The 19,797-nt window shown below is 34.9% G+C and overlaps 1 protein-coding gene across 16 annotated transcripts in view; it reads left to right on the forward strand.

Moving 5' to 3' along the window:
• The window catches only part of LOC106870346 (uncharacterized), a 235,788-nt gene that overhangs the window by 200,352 nt on the left and 15,639 nt on the right, over positions 1-19,797 (forward strand). The window lies entirely within an intron of this gene.

The raw sequence follows: 19,797 nt of genomic DNA on the forward strand, positions 1-19,797 counted from the left end.
ATATGTATGTACACACACACATATTGACAAGGATAAAGATATATATATATATTAAGAGAGAGAAAGAGAGAGAGATGTATGTATATGTGTGTGCGTGCATAAAACTAACCCCAATAATAATTTAATTAACATGGGAGCAAATCTCTTAACCTCAAACTTTAAAATAGTTGATAGGATAGAATGCATAGCTGCCTGCCCTCTTCGTGTTTGTTTAAAATATCATAAACCTAGTTTCCTAAGTGATGACTTTAAAGGCAGACTTATTAACAAGACTTTTGGCAGAGAAGGTAAGGGTAGCAAGAATATTCTAGATTCAATCAGAAACTGTATGATACAAACTTTTAACTTCAACAAAACTTTAATTAGATTGATAACACACAAGATAATCTCAACGTTAAGTTCTCACGCCCTGTTATTTTGTACCTTTATTACTGTATTTCCTTTAATGAAGGTATTAGATTTCAACTGCAGGTATCATTATTGACATAGATGTTATTACTGACTTTATTATTATGTTTACAAGAAAGTTCCTTTGTTCTTTTAATACTTTGTTCAGGGTCAAAAAGATTGGCACAGAACTTTTTGTTTTTCTTATGGGCTGTTTTGATGCAGCAGAAGTTTGTAACCTAACTGGGTTATTTGTTTTGGATATTATCCTAACAAAATTTTATTCTATAGAGTTAGATATATACTAGGTATAAACAGAGATGATGGATTAATTTTAACTTGTAACCCAGCCAATTAGACAGGGTTAGGAAAGACTTATTTCATGCTCTCAAAAGCTCCAAACTTAAGATTCTTGCATATTCTAGTGTTAGTATACTTAATTTTATAGATATTACCCTTAATTTAACCTCTAGAAATGTTAGAAAGTGTAATAAAATTAACTGCATAACCACAAAGACACAATAACCATCATCCTGAGTCCATTTGAGAAATTTAACTGGTAATATCATAAAAGAATTTCCAGTTTATCTTACCATGAAGAGATATTTAATGGCACAGGAGGCTCTAAATAGGAGTGTTTTCACAGAAAAAAAATTCAATACACACTGAAGTAGTATTCTATTAGTTCTGATAGTATTCTGCTTTTCTGAAGCAGAAAAAGTAAAATGATATACTGTAGCCCATCATTTGGTTTGAATTTCAACTCAAATATTGTTTGTTTTTTTCCTAAATCTAGTTAGCAAACACTTACCTTCTAACCATAAGTTTCACAAAAATTTATAGAAATTGTGTTAAGACAAGTTACAGCTGTCCTGACATGTTTTATCTTTGGTTTCTTTAACTATTAGAAAAAAATTATCACAGACAATCACAAGCCATCCTCCACAAGGCAACTGCCACACAAATAGCATGTCTGTCAAACAGTAAATGCCTTCAAAAAAGTGTTGTGTACTGTACTTAGATCTCATCTGGTAGTTGGACAAAAGTTCAAAGAATAATACAGGGTTTACATAAAAACCAAGTATAACCAACATTACTTCATTCAAGTATGTAGAAAAAAAGAGGCACATCATGCTTTCCAAGTACATCTGGAATGTGAAGGATATGCTATTCATAACTACATATTTGACTGATTAATTGTCAAATGTGCACCAGCATATATCAACTGGTTCTATTTTCACCACTGATATCAGAGGAATACATCTTGACATAACCGCTACAACTACTAAATTTGAAATTAGTTCTGATCTCTTTATGCCTTTACCAAAGAAAATTTATATGAATATTCTTACTGCCAGCTGGACAATGCTACATACATTTGAATGATTTCTCTATAGATCTTTCTATACTTACAAAACTTTCTATTCGTTCTCATCTCTATTTCCTAATTCTTTTTGTTTATATTCGCTACTTTTTATCTACCATATTCTGTTCTTTTGTCTTCATATATTTCAGCTTACTATATCTATCTTTTATCATAGAGCTATTTCATATCACTTGAGTCCTGGCCTACATGCTGCATATTGTACATTTGCAGATTTCAACTGGTTCCTTTTAAATCAGTCTCTATTCCATTGAAACTCATAATGGTATACTTATATATTCATATATATATATATATAAATATATATATATATAAATATATATATATATAAATATATATATATATATATATATATATATATATATATATATATATATATATATATATATATATAGAGAGAGAGAGAGAGAGAGAGAGAGAGAGAGAGAGAGAGAGATTCAAAAATTGAATATGGTACTTATGTTTAGGCATCAGAATATAGTATGGTATGGTATTATATAAAAACCATTCCAAAAACTAGGTGATCAAAAAATCAAAATAAGCAACAAGGATTTTAAAGATGGTTGCAGTACGCACGTTTCATGCTACTCCATTTATTTAGCTAGATAGATAGATAGATAGACAGACAGACAGACAGATAGATAGAATGATAGACAGATAGATAGATAGATAGATAGATAGATACATGTGTGTGTGTGTGTGTGTGTGTGTGTGTGTATGTTTTACTCAGGGCATGTAATTGTCTTGTATGGATGTTTGTATGTCTTATTAGGTGTAAATCTAAAGATCTATGTAAATATGTAAGTGCAAGTATACGTCATCACACTTTATCTTTGTGTAGATTCATATAGTTATGTATAGATAACTATCAGTGACATCAACCATGCATGTAAATACACTCAGATGTCTCTTTGCATATATGCACATATGTATGTGTTTATATGTATATATATATATATATATATATATATATATATATATATATATATATACATATATATGCTTATATGTATATAGCTATACACGAATTCAAGTCCACATTTATATATTCTTGCATGTAATTGTTTAAGTATATCCATGTGTATTTTGGGATATATGACATGGGTGTGCAGTAATAAGTTTACTTTGCAAACACATGGCCTCAGGTTCAGTGCCACGCAGTGGCATCTTTGGCAAGAGTCTTTTGCTATAGCCCTGCCCAACCAAAACCATATGGGTAGATTTGGTACACAGAAACACTGAAACTGAAAGTAGGCTGTTGTGTGTATATGGGTGTGTGTGTGTGTGTGTGTATATATATATATATATATATATATATATATATATATATATATATATATATAGAGGTGATGGTGTTACTGTCTGTCTGGTAAGAAGTTTGCTTCCCAACCACGTGGCTCCAGGTTCAGTTCCACTGTGTGGCACTTTGGACAAGTATCTTCTGCTATAGCTCTGACTGACCAAAGTCTTGTAAGTGGATTTGGTATACAGAAACTAAAAGAAGCCTATCATGTATGTATGTACACACACACACACACGAGTCTTTGTATTTGTTCCCCACCCTCGCTTGACAACAGGTGTTGGATTGTTTACATCCCTCATAATGGAGAGCAGTAGAATAAGTGCCAGGCTTTAAAAATAAGTACTGGTGTCAATTCGTTTGATTAAAACCCTTCAAGGCACTGCCCCTGCATGACCACAACTCAGTGACTGAAATAAGTAAGCAATCAAAGATAGAAGATGTCAGTTAATACATGTTATGGTTGTATTGAAGTTTGAGTGAAAGCATAAGCAAATATTCAGCTGCATGCATATGTGAGTAGTTATGGTGAATTTTTGTACATTTACTTCCTCACAAATTTTTTCTGCTCATGAACCTGTAGATGCATGTGTTACAATATAAAGATGTATGTGGGAATGTAAATATGTTTATTCTTGTGTGCCCTCATTTTACACCACATTCTCTATGTGTATTTACAGAAGTATATAAGTTAGTGCATATGTCTTTATATATATATTAAGATGCAGGCATGGTTGTATGGTGTGAATTTTTCATTGCAACCACATGGTTCTGGAATCAGTTCCACTGCGTGGCACCGTGGACAAGTATTTTCTACAATAGCCCCAAGCCCAACCAAAACCTTGGATCTGCATTTGGTAGTCAGAAATTAAAGAAACTTGTCATATATATCCGTCCCACCCATACCAACATGGAAAATGGATGTGAAATGATGATGATGGTATATTTAACTCACTTTGTGATCATGAGTGCACATGCAGCATGCAGCTTGCATGAGGACATTTATACATCCATATTTGTTAACGGTTATTTTTGATACTTTTCTTGCTGTACTCTGTGTTCATTTCTTTTTTGCATCTGTGATTTTACTTTCGATCTTCTATGTAAATGAAGATATTTCCTTCATTTTGCTGCTTTTCTTTATGCGAAATGAGAAGATACATTGCGGAATTGTTATTTTAATGAGCTGTGTCTATTTATCACCCAATGAGACATATCTGCACCGCCAGATGCTCCTGAATCAGTTGTTGAGTGTCCCTCCTGTAAGGGACCAATGCTAAATGTGTCGAAACAATTGTCATGATTAATAATAAATTCTCGTATATTCCATCTTTCAGTTACCATATATATATTTAGACTTACATGCATACATATATCTATAAACACATACATATGTATGTGTTGTGTGGGTGTTACTGTTCCCCTGCTTTGACATCATATGATAGTTGTCAATGAATGTTACCATCATGCAAGCAGTGTCCTGCGTTCCCAATCTTCTATGAAAACATTTCTGGTTATGGGGAAATGTTACCTTACTTGTAAACAGGTGAGAGTTGGTAACAGGAAGAGCATCCAGCCATAGAAAATCTGCCTAGACAAAATTCCATTTGAGCCATGCAAGTATGGAAAAGTATGCATAAAAGTGATAATAAGGATGATGTTTGTGTTCATAGGTATCAAGACAAGAATCTGAACCAAAACAAATTCAAAAAATCAAAATAGAAATATATTCTTTTGGGTCAAAAATATCAATAATATCTACGGACAAACATTATTTGTTTTTTTACTCTTAACTTACACACCATTGCTACCAGAGAACATCTATTCAATATGTACATTTATGTTTATATTTATATACTTGGTTGAGAAGTTTGCTTACAACAACAAGGTTTTGGGTTCTATCACATTGTGTGGCCCTTTGAGCATGTGTCTTCTGCTATAGGCCTGGGCCAACCAAAGCCCTGTGAGTGGATTTGGTAGACAGAAACTGAAAAATGCTCTCATATATAAATGTGTGTGTGTGAGTGTTGGTATGTACATGTGTGTGTGTATGAGTGTGAATGTATGCATGTTTGTATTTCCTTGCCTTGACATTGCTTGACAGTTGTCAAGCAATGAATTTCACTGTCATACAAGCAGTGTCATTCATTTCCAATATTCTGCAAAAAGCAGGAAGAGCATCCAGCCATAGAGAATTTGGCTCAATAAACTCTGTCTGATATTTGCAAGCATGGGAAGGAAGACATTAAAATGATGATGAGAAGGAAGAGGAGGACGAAGAGGTATCCATCTTCAAAATTACACTCACTTAAACCATATGCACTCAGGCATGTATAGTTATGCATGCGCATATACTCATACATGCATTAGAACTAAGATCTCAGTATAACACACACACACACACACACGCTCAAGCACATGCAAAAATGTGCAACTGTAAAAGCAAATTAATTTCACTTTCCTCGATATCCCCCATATTCGTGTGTGTGTGTGTGTATATGTGCACTTGTACATGAGTGTGTGTGTGTGTGTTCACTTGTACATGAGTGTGTGTGTGGGTGTGTGTGTGTGTGTATGTATTTATACGTTTGACTCTTTAGAAAGTATAACGGTATGTGGTATATTTATTATAAAATGAAAGCTTCAATTTATATTTTCTTGAAATAATTATAAATATTCATAATACAAACTCTGTAATTTTATTTAGTATATACCAGTATATTTTGTATTATTTGCATATACATACATACATACATACATATATATATATATATATATATATATATATATATATATATATATATATATATATATATGATATTTTGGAATAAGTAATAATGTATTTTGGAATGATTTGACTGTAATAATATACTTAGGAATTAATTCACTACAATATAAATGGAAAAACATATTTTCTTTTGACAATTATTTTTCCATAGCTTTTGACTTATGTGAAATATTTTTAGTATATATATATATGTGTGTGTGTGTGTGTGTGTGTGTGTTTGTGTAATTGTGTGTGTTTGTGTGTAGTTGGGGTGGGGTTGTCTATTTAGATATATAAGTGTTTAGATGATAAGTACAAGGGAATTTTACAATAGTGGTTTAAATAATGATCTCAATAAACATTGAAATTAGAATTTCTTGACTTATATAATATAGACAGAAGGTGCAGGCCTGACTGTGTGGTAAGAAGTTTGCTTCGCAACTACATGGTTTTATGTCCAGTCACACAACATGGCACCTTGGGGTAAGTGTCTTCTCCAATAGCCTTGAGTTGATCAAAGATTTGGTAGATGGAAACAGAAGATAGAAGCCCACTATATACATATATATATATATATATATATATAACACAAGATGATAGAATGAACAGGCTTTAATCAAAATCGCTATAATTGTTTCTGTGAGTAGTATAAACTGGTAATTGCTGTTGTAGTGATTTGGATTAAAGCCTGTTCATTCCATCTTCTCGTACTGTAATTTTTTAATATCAATTCTATGATATTAATGAATTTCCACATGTATATCCATTAAAAGGCGAATTCCTGCTATATGATAGCATATGGTAGCCAATACCTATGGAAGAGCTTTGTAAAGCATGCCATAAGGTTATTACCCAGATTATGTGTGAGTGTGTGCATGTGTGTGCCTCAGTGTGAAGTGGTTATATCTGCCACAACCTCGTGTTGGTTTGTCTACATCCCCATAACTTAGCAGTTCAACAAAAGAGCCTTAATGAATAAGTAGCACACTTAGAAAAAAAGAGTACTGGGGATTGATTTTTGAGGCCAAAACCCTTCAAGGCAGTGCCCAAGCAAGGCCACTGTCCAAAGACAAAGACAAGTAAAAGATAAGATATCTAGCACTTTGGGCAAGTACTTTCTACTAAAGCCCCACTTTGACTAAAGCCCCACTTTGACTAAAGCCTTGTGAGTGGATTTGTTAGATGGAAACTGAAAGAATCCCATTGTATATGAATATGTTGCTATATCTATCTTTATATGTGGGGGAGGAATAAGTGTAAGTGGGTGTGTTGGTTTCTAATTGCCTTGGGTTCATATAACAGTTTCAAAATAGGAACAACTGTTATACAAAGTGCTGTTGTTCCTTTTCAATCTTCCATTGAAACATGTCTGGTCACGGGGGGGCGAGGGAATACCATGCATGAAAGAACGTGAGTGCTGATGACAGGATGGACATCTAACCATTGACGGTATGTTTGAATTCCATCTAGCCCATGCAAACATAGAAAAGTGTGTGTTAAAATGAGGATAACAATGATGATAGATATAATATTTGTGTGTGTGTGTGTGTGCACATGCACAGAAAGTTAAATATCATTACTCAAAAGAATTTGGGGGCGAGTGCTTTTTTTCAGACTTATAAACTACAGACCAACTAATATATTTATATATTTATACCACAAGATCCCTTTGGATGAACAGCACATGGAATCTACAGCTCCATACTTTCCATTTGTAATGACAAAATATGAACTCCTATCGGAATTTACATACCACGGACAAGAAGCATCTCTACCACTTCTACATACCACTTTCCTCGGATAATGGAACTGCAACTATAACATCCTATATATATATTTCTTTTTACTACTTTGATTCTCTTATTTCCCTTTATACTTCTTATTTCCATCCTTTTCCAAAATAACTCCGTATATCGAACTCTACTATTTCCCTCTATTTAACCATCTCACATCGTCTCTGATGAAGGGATATCCCTAATATCCCAGAAACAGCTGTAATGCTAACTTTCTCTTTATAAGTGCCCTGAAAATTACACACAGCCTTGGCTTTGTTATCTCATTTTATTTAATATATATATATATACATATATATATATATATATATATATATAAGTCAGTAAATAGTGGGGTTGTGTTAACCGCACGTGGAGAAATAATAGAAAAATGAAGAATAAGGCAGAATGCTAAACTGGAAGCATATTTTAATAAAGATTTCTAACCGGCTTTCATTGCGAAGCAAATTTTCAAGAAGGAGAATGAAAATGTTTTTTACAAAGAAGTACAAAATGAAGAAAATAATATATAAAAAAAATAATATATAAGAAATAAATATACCAATACATTATATTGTCTTTGAGCTAATACAAGGAACAATCGCACCTGATTTTGTCATCAGTTGGCTTCTGAGGTGTCTTAGTGGTTTCATGTTTTATATATATATATATATATATATATATATATATATATTAGAAATAATACATTTCTAAATCTCTCAGAGAGACTTAAGCAGTAGTGATGCAATAAAGTAGTTGTATACTGCCAACTTAACATGACAGTCCCAATAAGGGAATATACTATTGCTATTTAGCCCTAGGAAGCTGGACCGCTTCCTGTCGGCCTTGATATATATATATGCTCTGAATGCTCTTGTTGTCACCAACCCTCATCTGTTTCTAACAAAGGTAATATTTTGCCATGGCTGGACATATTTTCATGGATGATTGAAACGGGAGATACTGTTTGTACGATGATGCACTCATTTACAACTACTGTATGATGTCAAAACAAGGAGAGAGAGAGTGACACACAAACAACAGGCTTCTTCCAGTTTCTGTCTACCAAATCCACACAAAGCTTCGCTTGGCCTTGGGCTATAATTGAAGACACTTGCCCAAGGTGTCACATAGTGGGACTATACATGGAACCATGTAGATGGGAAGTAAACTTCCAATCACTCAGCTATGTCTGTGCCTAGATACAATATACATACGTATGTAAATGCATACACACTACCTGCACAAACACACATACATACTTCATGCACAAACACACACACATACATACCTGAGAATACATACATAAAGCAAAACATACAAATCTGCACATATAATACATACATACAAAAATACCCTGTTGGTGTTGTTGAAATTCCAATGAAGGAGCCTTGGATCTAGGTTAGAAACTGGCTCTTTCTCTGTTGGCAAGAAATCTTGAAATAAAACGGAATAATTACATACATACATACATCCTCATTGGCATTGTTTTTACATTCTCCTTTTCGATGCTGGCTTGGGGTAGATATGACTTTTTGGTACTGTATTTTATGACCAGATGGCCTTCCTGTCTTCTTTTAGATTTAAAGACAGTCAGTGTAATTTGAGGGACATGTGGCTGTTATTTCTAGCAATTTGAACAGCTTCCTTGAAGCTTCTCTTTCATTATATGTTAGTATATGCTTGTGCATGCATGTGTGTGTGTGTGTGTGTGTCTGTGTGTGAGTGTGTGTATGCATGCTTGTCATTATGTAGGTAGGTGTTAGTTTGTGTGTAAGTATGAAAGTGTTTGTGTATATATTTTAATTTTTTACTTGTTTCAAGGATTGTGACCATACAGGGGCATCACCATGAAAGGTTTTAGTGGATCAAATCACCCCCAGTGCTTATTGTTTTATAGTCTGGTTCTCATTCTATCAGCCTCTTTTTACCAAACCACTAGGGGACATAAACAAACCAACACTGGTTGTCAAGGGCTGGTGGGGGACAAATACAAAGACAGACACACACGCATTCATACATATGTATCCGTAATCACTTACATCCATGAACCTTTAGAACTTTATACCCCTAAACCTATCATGAAAGTTAAACCCTCTAATACCTCATTTTATCCTGCTTTACTTTATCTTAATTTATTTTATTTCACCCACCTCTTTCACCTTTATAACTTCCAAACCTACTAACGACATTATCTTTTTATCTTACAATGTATGTTAGTCACTCCCATGGATTTCAATGATTGAGTGTTTGAAAGAGAGGATTTTTAAAAAAGAGAAAAGAGCGAAAAATACATAACTTTAAAATGAGAGAAGCTGCATCTACTTGTGATGGATGCAGGAATGTAATTTCAGTCCAGTTATGGAATTTGCTATGAAATCACAATGAGTACATTGATGATTTTAATTTTGCCTGCGATTGGGCAAATGTGTCTGCTGATTGTAGAATATAATTCTTTTATTGTTCTGTTTCTTCAACTCAAACAATATATATATATATATATATATATATATATATATATATATATATATATATAGTTATAGGGAAAATAACCAATTTTCAAGAACTCATCGATGAAAATCCACTATCACATATAGAAAAATTAATAATTAAAAGCACTTATACTCATTTATTGTGCTTTTAATTATTAATTTTTCTATATGTGATAGTGGATTTTCATCGATGAGTTCTTGAAAATTGGTTATTTTCCCTAAAACTATATATTTTATATATACTTTATCTATAAGGCTCAATTTAATTTTAATTTTTTATAAATTGATTTTAATTGAGCTTTTTACCTGTAATTTTGGATTTTGTCCCTAATATTATTATTATATATATATATATATATGTGTGTGTGTGTGTGTGTGATGGGCTTCTTTCAGTGTCTGTTTATCAAATCCAGTCATAAGACTTTGGTTAGCCCAGAGCTATAGTGGATGAAAACACATGCCAAAAGTGCTGTTCAATGTATGTGCGTGTTGTTATTGTCTGTACGTTTGTGTCTGCCTATATGTGAGGATGTCTGTTTGTTGTTTATATTTCTTCCTCCAAAGATATTCTTCACACCTGTCAATGTTTATTACATTTTTTTTTAATTACTAGTTAGCATTAGCATCACATCACTGTTGGTATTTGACAACAGAATTACTGGAGCACTTAGCTAAAAACTAATTAGCAAACATATTTGCATGATTTTGCTTTGTTCTTTACATTGTGAGTTCAAATCTGCCCTTGGTCTACTTTTCCCTTCATCCTCTTAGGGGAGATTTCAATGTGTACCAGTTAACAAATTGGGTCAATTTAATCACCTGTACCTTTCCATTAAACCTTTCAAAATTTAACTTAACAATAATAATAATCCTCTCTACAAAAGGCACAAGGGCCAAAATTTGTGGGGAGGGTGCTAATCAATTACATTAACCCCAGTGCTAAACTGGTACTTGTTTCATTGCCCTTGGAAGGATGAAAGGTAAAGTTGACTTCACCAGAATTTGAACTCAGAACATAAAGACAAACAACTTAACAATAATAATTCTTTTTGATTTTTGGGACAAAGCCTGCCATATTGAGGGGATAGGGAAGTTGATTACATCGATCCCAGTGCTCAATGGTACTTTATTCTATCAATACCAAAAGTATGAAGGGTAAAGTCTACTTTGTCAGCATTTGAACTCAGAATGTCAAGCCAGAAGAAATGCTGCTAAGCACTTTGTTTGGCATTGCTAATGATTCTGCCAGTTCGCCACCTTCGGTTTAACACTCATCATCATCCTCATACGTCTGTTTTCCATGCTTGCATGGGTTGGACAGCTTGACAGGAACTAGCAAGTCAAAAGGCCATACCAGGTTCCATAGTCTGTTTTGGCTTGATTTCTACAGCTGGATGCCCTTCTTAAATTCCTAACATAGTTACAAAAGCAAAAATTTCATGGGAAGCAGGTTGTTCATTTATCACCTCCAGTACTTGACTGATACTTTATTTTATCAATCCCAGAAAGCTGAAAGACAATCTTGGCCTGAGTGTGTTTTGAACTCAGAATATAAAAAGCCTGAACAAATAACACAAGATATTTTATCTGAGACACTAATAATTCTGCCAATTCTAAAACGATTGTTTCTAATTTAGGAATAAAGGTGGGGAGGTGTTAGTTAATTAAATCAAGCCCAGTACTTAACAGGTACCTTATTTTTATATGACTTCAGAGAAACAAAAGGTAAAATCGATCTTGCTGGGATTTGAACTTGGAATGCAAAAACTTGGAACAAATGTCACAAAGCATGTTTTTCTTTTCCAATCCACATTGTATTTACTGCATAGAACCTCTACCAAATACTATAGCACTACTCATGTTACAGGTATGAAAGTCAGTTAGCACATAACAGCACAAACATAGAACACATGTTCATCAAAACAAACAGATGAAACACTAAAATATCACTAGAAATAAACAAGCAAAATACTACAACAGGAATGAGTTGGTGCACTTAGTGGTGCTGCAGAAACTTGCACAAAACAATTGGAAATGTTATGATGATGATGAGTGAGAAAATCTCTTTCTATTCCACCAACTGACGTACAATGGATAACAGTCATTTAACCTTTTGTTATCATATTTCTGTTGAAATACTCTGCCTTTGTTTCAAATAATTTTCAAAATAATGAATTTATTAAAACAACTTTAATCATAATTAAGCTGGTATTCAGAACTTAAATTAACATAAAATTTCAATGGAAGGTTTTAATTTAGATTTCTTTAAACAGCAAGTTTGTATCATAGAGCCAGGGCTGGCTGTGGGCAGGTTACTTACCAAAAATACTATGCTGTATTTAGTTATATTTCTCTAGGTTCTAAGTTCTTGTCTTACGGAGGTTTACTTAGTCTTACACCATTCAAGAATTGATAAAATACCAGTAAAGTAATGAAGTTGGATGAAGTTGGCTGCATCAGTTCTCTCATTACAGTTCATCATTAATAATACTTTCATGTTGTCAAAAACTGAGATTTTGAAATCTTGTTTTTTTACTTGCCATATTCCTTGCAATATCTTTTACTTCCTCTTCTTACCTCCCTTTATCTATATAGTTAGTGGGTGCTGCCTGATGGTGGCTAAAATAGTTTTATTTCAATGCCAGAAAAAAGGTAGTAAGCTGGCAGAATTGTTAGCTTGTTGCGCAAAATGCTTTGCGGCATTTCGTTCATCTTCATGTTCAAATTCCACCAAAGTTAATTTTGCCTTTTATCCTTTTGGGGATCAATAAAATAAGTACCGGCTGAGCACTGGGATTGATTTTATCATCTTAACCCATCTCCTTCCTCCATACTTGCTGACCTTGTGTCAAAATTTGAAATTGCTGGCCTTGTGCCTATGGAAGAAAGGATTTTAATGCTAGAATACAATGATGAGAACACTGCAAGTGTGATGTGTCAAACTAACCATAATTTCTAATTGGGATTTAATTTAACACCAAACAAAATTAAAATATATCACTATTGTGTTGCTGAAGACTGTTTTCAGTTTCACTTTCATCATATTCCAAAGAATGTTAGGGACATAAATCTCATCATGTTCACCTGTAATTATTGAAATTTTATTATTTATCTATTCATCTGTAATTACTGTCTCTTTTGTCCTTATGTGTTACTTGCTTCACTCATTTGACTGTAGCCATTCTGGTACACTACCTTGAAGGGTTTAGTTGAACAAATTGATCCCAATACTTTTTTTTAGTCTGGTACTTATTTTACCAACCTCTTTTGCCAAGGTGCTAAGTTATGGGTTGTAAACAAACCAACACAGACTGTCAAGTGGTGGTGGGGACAAACATAGAAGACACAAACACACGCACACACACACGAAATGGGCTTCTTTCGGTTTCTATCTACCAAATCCACTCACAAGGTTTTGGTTACCTGGAGCTAATGTAGAAGGCACTTGCCTATGGTGCCATTCAGGGGGACTGAACCCAGAACCATATGATAGGAAAGCTACAATTTTAGTCAAGTTGTTAAAGTGTTCATATGAAGTTACTACACTTAAGCTGTTAAACTGTTCCCTTCTAAAAACAACTATATTGTTCATATATTATTCATCTTTGTTGTCACAGCAGGTTAGCATGTTATTTACCTGTAGTGACTACAAATATGCACAAGTCTTCTCCCCTACTTGTACAAGTAGACATAGGCACACACACACACACACACACACGGTTAGTGGAACTGACTAGGCCCTCACCACCCCCTACCTAAAATATTTCAAGCCTTGTATCTGTAACAGAAACGATTGCTTAAGCAATATCTATTTTATGCATAACATGGCCTATATCTGACAACCTAAAATACATTTAAATAATACAAAGCCTCACTGTGGGATAAATATAAACATAAACACACTATTTTATGCTATTGATGTATGGAACAAAAGTAGGAGAGCATCTTTTGATCAACCATTTTATGGTTTGTTGACTGTTCTTCAGAGATGAAATTGTTTTCTCCCAGTCGATAAGCATGGGGTTATAGTAGAAGAAACTAGTTCAATCCCATGCAATGGGATTGAACTTGTAACCACGTGGTTGCAAAGCTAACTTCTTAAACACACAGCTTTGCCTATACCTAAGTTTGGTGTAATAAATTATGTCATCATCATCAGTTAATGCCCACTTTTCCATACTTACATGGGTTGGACAGCGTTTATTGAAGCAGATTTTCTATGGCCAGATTGCCTGCCTGTTGTCAACCCTCACCTGTTTTCAAGCAAGGTCATATTTCCCCATGGCCTGACATGATATTGGAAATGAGTGACACAACCTGTATGACAGTGACAATCATTTACAACTATCATGCGATGTCAAGGCAAGAAGACACAACACACACGAGCGCACGCATACACCCACACACGCACACGCATGCACACATGTGCACACTCACACACACGTGTGTAGGTGTGTGCATATATATATATATATATATATATATATATATATATATATATATATATATATATATTTATATATATATGCATGATGAGCTTCTTTCAGTGAAACATCATGATGCTGACTGGATGTTTGATTTCTATCACTCTCGGTACATGACCTCAGACTGACACCCAAACACTCTGAAATGACCATATTGGAGCTTCTGGCATAAATGCCAAGTAGTAAAGCATGTTGTTTCCGAATTTCTGACAGAGTGAATTGTGTCATGGTGCTGATTTCTCTCAGATGGTGCCCAACTGACCCTACTATACTGTGTACTTGACAAAATCAAAAACAAACAATGCGCATACACAAAATTAAAAATATAAAATGGCAACAATTTACCCCTTGCACCCTGTATATTTAAGTGTTTTCATGAATGGCTATGTTGTTAAACTACATAACATATAAGACTGATCCTTCATAGCAGACATGTTTATCAACATATCACAAGATCACCAAGATTACCACTAACATATCACAAGTTATTATGGAATTGTTGAAACAGTTGTCAACAATGAAATAAAAATATCCCAATCTCCAATCTATCCTTATTATTTAGGAATCTATAACAGAATTGGAATTTGCAGACGTTCTGCATACTTGAAGCAATAATTTCATAAGAAGATATTGCTCAATGCAACTTTCAGATAGCAACTGTCCACTGTTCCATTTGCTGTATTGTTCTATCAGTATAACATACATAGGTAGTACCTAACAATACATGGTATAACCTAGTTATCACTCTCTGTCTCTCTCTCTCTCTCTCTCTCTCTCACCAAGACAATTTCTACTGACATCCAGCATTCACTCTTACCATTGAACACCTCCACCTTTATTATATTCCTCCACTGTCTTCCCCCACATACTCTTGCAATCCTCAACCATCCTTCCTGGTTCTTCTGCCATTTCTACCAATCACCTTTTCAGACATGTTACCTTGTATGTACATGCATATAGAACGATGAGGACACTCTAGCTTTAAATAACAGACGACAGCCTCGCCGATGCTGGTTCCACAATAAAATGCATCTAGCCAATTGAGGAAAGACAATGTAAGTTTGAGAGAGTTCTTCAGCATTACTAAGGACATCACATAAGGCAGCGAACTAGCAGAATCAGTAGCACACTGGGAAGAATGCTTAGCAGCATTTTATCTGTCTCTACATTCTGAGTTCAAATTCCACCAAGGTTGACTTTGCCTTTCATCCTTTTGAGGTCAATAAAGTAAGTACCAGTTGAGTATTGGGGATTGATGTAATTGACTTAACCCCTCTCTGAAATCACCGGCCTTGTGCTAAAAGTTTGAAACCATTATTAAAGACATGACAACCTCTTTAGTGCTGGTGCTAGGATAAAATGCACTCACTGTAGTCTGTGGAGTGATTAGTGAAAAGAAGTGTATTTGGCCATAGAAACCAAGCCAAAGGCAAAAGGTACAATTGAGATGTGATCTTTTGATCTGTAGGGGTGGAGGGGCAGTAACTCCGAATAAGAATTGGACTATGACAGTCTATCCAGCCAAATGGCACTATAGTAAACAGGTGTAAAATGATGATGATGATGGTGAATCCCATCTGATTCATGAAAGTGTGGAAAAGTGCACATTAAACTGATGATGATGACAGAAGACTAGAATCTCTGGCAATATGCAGTTCTCAAAAAGACCTGCCTGCCTCTTCCCCACTCCCATACATTATGCCTGCCTTCCTCGGTTCCTGTAGACTACCCAACCATGTCATCTCTCTCTCTGTATGCATATATGCATGTATATATGCATGCATATATGTAAATATGTTTGTATGTATGCATGTATATGTGTCTATGTATATATGTGTATATATATATATATATATATATATATATATATGTGTGTGTGTGTAAATGTTATTACTATTGCTGCCACTCCCTCCACACTCTTCTGCATTTTTCTATCTCCCCCCAACTCATGGTTCTTTGTTTGTCCACCCTTCATCAACCTTACTCATTTTAACAGTCTGCCTCCCCATTCCCGCATCATCTTCCTATTCAATCTTGCAAAGACCCACCCACCCACCCACTTCTACTCTCCAAGCACCTCATTGCCCTTATCTATCTCTTGCAGCTCCTACTGTCATTTTCTCTCTCTCTCTCTCTCTCTCTCTTCTTCCCCCTGCTAGAACTGAGTAGCTATGCAAGCCCTCTTTAAGAACCTGCTCTGACACTGCCACCTCCCAATACCCTCATCCCCTGGCAAGACGCTAACTCCCTGACCTCCCACTGGGCTTGTTGTCCTGTGAGCTGCATAGTGACTTCAATAGTGCAGGTGACACAAAAAAGTGGTTGACATTAGAAAGGACATCCAGCCCTTAAAAAAAAAACCATGCCAAAGCAGATACTGAAATTTGATGCAGTCCTTGGACTCACTGGATCCTGTCAAACCGTCCAGCCCTTGCCAGAATGGAACATAGATGTTAGATGATGATCATGGTGGTGATATATTTTGTCTTTTACTCTTTTCACTCATGAGACTGCAGCCATGCTGGGGCACTACCTAGAAGAATTTTAGTCAAACAAATCGCTTCTAGTGCTTATTTTTGAAGCCTGGTACTTTTTCTATCTGCCTTATTATGCCAAACTACCATGTTTCAGGGACATAAACATACCAACACTGGTTGTCGAGTGGTGGTGGGGGGACAAATACAGACACAAATACATACTCACACATACACATATGGGATATGTATATATATACATATACATATACTCATTCTGGTCTAACGACCCTCTACGTTTGTTTTTGTTCGGTTTCCTTGTATGTCTCCACTGTCATGCTTTTGTTCCCAACTTTGACCCTACATAAATCCTAAATTTTATTTTAGAATTTACGGGAACAACTGTCTTTGAAGACTCATATTGTTGTTGGATACTTGAAACAAGGAGTTGATAGACAGCCGACAACTGATGAAGGGTCCTTTCTCTGTGTTTACTTGTCCAGTTTTCAATTTTTTTCTCATTGTTTACGTGTTTAACTTGTTTGTTTACATATTTCATGTTATTTGCAATGTTGGTGATGTCCTGTACCCATATATGCATGTATGTACATGTGTGTGCATATATATATATATATATATATATATATATATATATATCCCACATTTATGTGTGTGTGTATGTATGTGTGTGTGTGCGTGTGTGTGTAGTTGCAGATAGGTATGTATGTAAATACATGTGTATATACACGCATACAAATATGCAATATACACAGAATATTCTTCCCCATCCCCACCTATTTTTACTTACATCCACACCCTATATCCTATAAGCCCGCAAACACATCCACTTACATACCCACATCAGCGTGTTCTGTTACCTGGCAACAAGCAAGTTTTTACAAACTAACACTGACTTTACACCTTTAACACTAACTCACTCGTTAGCTAAATGAAAAATATGTGGAAAGCAAAACCTAGCCCACGCAATATGTATGTATGTATGTATGTATGCATGCATGCATATATGTATGCATATATGTATGTATGCATGTATATATGTATCCATATGTGTATACATGCATTTATGTGTGCATGTATGTGTGTATGTATGTATTATGTGTGTATGTGCGTGTGTGTGTCTATGTATGTATATATCCATGTATGTATGCATCTTTGTGTGTTTGTGTGCATATATGTGTGTATGTAGTATGTATGCATGTATGTTGTAGTTATGCATGTATGTATGTGTGTATATATATTCATATGCATGTATGCATGCATGCATATATGTATGCATATATGTATGTATGCATGTATATATGTATGTAGGCACAGGCACAGCTGTGTGGTAAGAAGCTTGCTTCCCAACCGCATGGTTCTGGGTTCAGTCCCACAGCATGGCCCTGTGAGTGGATTCGGTAGAGAGAAACTGAAAGAAGCCTGTCATATGTATATATATGTATGTATATATTTATGTTTGCATCCCCCACCATCACTTGACAACTGATGTGGGTGTGTTTATGTCCCCATAACGTAGCAGTTCAGCAAAAGAGACTGATAGAATAAGTACAAGGCTTACAAAGAATAAGTCCTGGATTCAATTTCTTTGACTAAAACCCTTTAAGGTGGTGCTCCAGCATGGCTACAATCAAATGACTGAAACAAGTAAAAGAATAAAAGAAAATGTGAATTTATAATTTGGATATAGAAGCTGGGAGTTTTCAAGTAGTTGTCCTTGTTTGCTTCCATCTCTGTTTTTTTTTTTTCTGTATGTTGCATGTCCACAACTAATACCATGAAGCATTTTATCTGAGACTTTTAATGTTTTCTGACGTTTGTACAAGTTCATCAGTTTCGAGGGAAAAGTATTAATCAATGATATTAGTCTCAATACCTGACTTCTACTTTATTTTATCAACCCCAGAAGAATAAGAAACAAAGTTGAATTTGGTGGAATTTGAACTTGAGTAGATACTTCAACGCATTTCATCCAACATTCTAATGACTTTGCCAATCCTTTGCCCTTAATAATAATAATAATAATAATAATAATAATAATAAATGCCTTGATGCAGTACCAAGCAGTGGCTCTCGTGGCTTCTGGTCTTAACTGATTGGAAGGGATGGGCCACAGCAAATATTCTGCTCAATACCACAGATTTGCTTGTCAGTTGTTTGACCTTAATCAGTTGAGCACGTCCCTTCGTGGCTGACAATATGTGCATCTCTGATCATGAGCAGAAGTAGTGGGGAAGCATCATAGCCATGTGTTGAGAGGAATTTTTTGGGGTTTGAATAATTCACCTCTGGAAACATGGGTGTGTCGTTCAACATCCTTAGGGACTAGTTGATTATGACCCCAGTGCTCAACTGGTACTAAATTTATTGATCCAGGAAGGAAGACAATCAAAGTCAACCTCAGTGCAATTTGAACTCAGAATGTAAAGATGGACAAAATACCAAATAGCATTTCATCTAGCACAGCAGCATTTCGGCCTGCTCACCATCTTAATAATAATAATAATAATAATAATAATAATAGTAATAATAACAATTATTTCTACTATAAGCACAAGGCCTGAAATTTTGTAGGGAGGGCTATGCTACTCGATTACATTGACCCCAGTGTGTAACTGGTACTTATTTCATTGATCCTGAGAGGAGGAAAGGCAAACCCAACCTCAGCAGAATCTGAATTCAGAATGTTAAGACAAACGAAATGCTGCTAAGCATTTTG

This window comes from Octopus bimaculoides, chromosome 26, assembly GCF_046866305.1.
Source record: "Octopus bimaculoides isolate indiv1 chromosome 26, ASM4686630v1, whole genome shotgun sequence".
Taxonomy (NCBI): Eukaryota; Metazoa; Mollusca; class Cephalopoda; order Octopoda; family Octopodidae; genus Octopus; species Octopus bimaculoides.